Genomic DNA, 3,100 nt, shown 5'->3' on the forward strand with positions numbered 1-3,100 from the left:
CTTCTGTCTGTTTGTGCTTTTTCTACAAATATATGTCTCTTCTTCTTCTCTGTGCCCAGGCTCCTGACCTTCTGGCCACTTCACAGTGCATGGTCAATGAGAAAGACAGTGTCTGAGAGAAGCACGGGTCGAGGGGGGAAGAGGAAAGATGCTCCTTACCTCTCAGCCCACCAGGGCAGTGACAGGAATGGTAACTAGAGGGTTCTCCCCTGTCATGTAACCCATCCTGATCCATTCAAGCTCCAGCACAGAAGCCCTTGGAACTGCATTGAAGAAACAAAGAGTTACAGTCAAACACACTCACAGTGCCCTCTGCTAAAGGCCTGGCCTTTTCCAGGGCTTCTGTGCCTGAAGGAGCCAGGAGAGCAGGGAAGGGTGTGAAGCAGATGCCAGCTGATGGGCTCCCAGCCAGGCCCTGGCTGGAACTGAAGGCTGTTGTGAAGGAGAAAGAGACCATACTCCACACCTGGTAAGGACATGTGGGATATCTATCCTTCACAATCTGGGATGAAAGATGTAGTCAAACTGGTAATCTGGTGGAAGAGAGACAACAATAAGGGGATGACAGAGCATTAGGAGCACAGATGGAGTCATAGTAAGACTTTTCCTCTATGCCCTAACAACTTTATCAAAGTTAACTGGGAAGGGGGCAGGAGTGTGAGGAGGACGTGGTGCAGGTTGGATATGGCGATGCAGTTGCACTGGGGGAGACACATCATGTAGTTACTGGGATTTGGGTCATTCAGCAGCTGCTTTAAAAAAAATAAAAAGAGATAATATTTTAAGCAGCAACCCAAAGAGAGGAGAACCAGCAGGGAGTGTCAGCTGTGGAGCAGTGGCAGAGAAAGGCTGTTAATTCTTGAAAATGGATGCACGAGCTAATCCTTCCCTGCAAATACAGCCCGGTAAATGGTCAGCAGCCTTTTAAATGCCAGATCAGCTCTTACTCAAATGCCATTTTGCTTTATTAATTTTTTATTAATTTATTTTACTTTATTTATTTGTTTATTTGCTAAGAATTGCTTTGAATAAAGAGATGATCTCTGTCTGGCATCGTGCTGTGATGTCTCCTTGGTATTCCTTGTTGCAGTAGTAGTGCAGGGATGCGTTGAGTTTGTCAGGGCTCAGGCTACCTCGGACCCTTCCCACCCACCCACCCACGCCTAGCCACAAGCCCCCTCCCCGCGCTCAGAGCCGCCGTGCCCGGCCCTGCGCCCACCCCGGGCGGAGGAGAGGAGCGGTCGGGGCCGTGCGGGATGGCTGGGTGTGAATGGAAGTAGAAGCCGGGTGCGTGGGGCTGAGCCATGAAACGGGAGAGAGAGGGAGAGGATTTGGGAAAATGCAGGGGTACCGGAGGAGAAGGTAAAGCTTCGCTAGCTTCCGAAGGGAAGGGTTAACCGAGGAAAGGTAGATGTGCTCTGCGGGCAGCAGGTAGTTAGCAGGTGAGAGTGTTGCTGTGGGATTTGTGGGAGGGCGGGGAAGCGGAAGGGCTCGGAGGGTATCGAGCTTGTGGGCAGAATGTAGGCAAATAAAAAGCCTGTCCGTAGGTCTGCAGATACAGTCCAGGGAGGCTGGCTGAGGAAGCAGAGGGCTGGCAGGGAACCGCAGAGCCTCGGGGTCCAGAGAGCCCGATGGGATGCCAGAGGGGAGAGAGCCCGGCAGGAAAGGGTGGCTGCAGGTAACACCTGCCGTGAGGAGAGAGGGGCAGCCCGGGGGGACAGAGGCAGGGGCACAGCCCGCCCGCGGAGCTAGCAGCTCGGGTCGCCCTTGGCAGGGGGCATCGCTCCTCATCTTGCCGTGACCAGCGCTGTCACCCTGCAGGCGAGTGAAGGGGAGAGGGCTGGAGAGGGCAGCCCGTCCTGCAGTGGCAAACAGTCCCTCCTTTTTGCTTGATATTTCTGTCTGTGTGTGCGCATTTTTGTGTAGAGGGTTGGTCGCTGCTCTTGCATCCCCCTCTCTCCCTTTGCCAGGGAGCAGCAGGCAGAGCCCAGGCTGGCATGATGCTTGGTTTCCTGGAGGGATCTGTGCCACTTGGTGGCACTAAAAAGTTGCGCTGAAGCCCGATACTCGCCCATACGAAAAGCCCCCTCACCCCCCAGCCCGGTGCGGCAGCGGAGTGCTCGGGCCCCCGGCACCGCGACCTCGGCGGACAGCAAGCGTCGGAGGGGCAGCTCGCCAAAGGTCGCCGGGACAGCAGGGTTAAAGTCTTCCCCGCTACCCCGTTTTAAAAGGCTTTTTTTATTTTTTTTTTTTATTTTTTTTTTTTTTTTTTTTTTTTTTCTCTTTTCTTTTTTTATCCCTCCTTTGGATGATGCTGAACCGATTCTGAAACGATTGCCGCTTTCTCACTTGCCGGAGCGCAGTGGCAGAGAGAGGTGTCGGTTTGTAAGGGGACTTTACAACCTTCAGAGCATCTGGAGAGATTTCCTCACAGGGCAGAAGGCAGGGTTAGCTCACTACTAACGTAGAGAGACTGCTACCGTGCAAATGTGAGGGAGGGCGGAGGTGCTTAAGCAGGTGGGTCAGGCTGCAGCAAGTATTTAGGAAGACCAAGGCTGTGGTGGCAGAGCAAAGACCCATCTGTTTCATCGTTTGTTTGTTTATTCCTCCTCCTCCTCATGCCTTCCCCCTCCCTTAAATCCAGGGACCGTTCACGCCTCTTGCAAATGAGATTTGGGCGATGCTGAGAGAACAGCGTGTTGCATGGCGTGTATGTGCATGCATTCGCGGGGGTAGGATACTCAGCCCTCAGCATTTGCCTGTGAGCAGAAGAAAATAGGATGTACCTATAACTGGAGGAGTGACAATGCTAGCCGAGTGGGGCTCACCTGCTGGTGATCTTTGCAGAGGCATTTGAGGATTATTCAGCTCCAGAAGGTCCGTGTGAGGAGTGCTATCTCTGCCGGGGCTGAAAATAGGAGGTGCCTGCCCCTACCTGTCTTAATTATTGCCACCAAAAGGACCATTTTGCCACGCTGTGGGAAGAAGCGCTTGCTGCCACTGACAAGGTAATGCTGAGGGTTGGGAGAGGGTATTTATGTGCCCTGGATTGTGGACAGAAACCTTGTGGATGAAGGAGGGACTCTTCCCCACACCCCAC

At 53.3% G+C, this 3,100-nt stretch overlaps 1 protein-coding gene across 5 annotated transcripts in view; it reads left to right on the plus strand.

Moving 5' to 3' along the window:
- The first annotated feature begins 1,356 nt into the window (after nucleotides 1-1,356).
- The window catches only part of GRM5 (glutamate metabotropic receptor 5), a 242,278-nt gene continuing 240,534 nt past the window's right edge, over nucleotides 1,357-3,100 (plus strand). For 2 of the 5 annotated variants that reach the window (XM_015634871.2, XM_015634862.2), the window contains exon 1: nucleotides 2,309-3,008. The gene's annotated coding sequence lies outside the window, so the exon portion shown is untranslated. Of the gene's footprint in view, nucleotides 1,443-1,602; nucleotides 1,679-2,308; nucleotides 3,009-3,100 lie in introns of those variants that run through there. The other 3 variants (XM_015634851.3, XM_015634842.2, XM_015634833.2) reach the window with 3 other exon arrangements.

The sequence above is a fragment of the Parus major genome, chromosome 1, assembly GCF_001522545.3.
Source record: "Parus major isolate Abel chromosome 1, Parus_major1.1, whole genome shotgun sequence".
Classification (NCBI taxonomy): Eukaryota; Metazoa; Chordata; class Aves; order Passeriformes; family Paridae; genus Parus; species Parus major.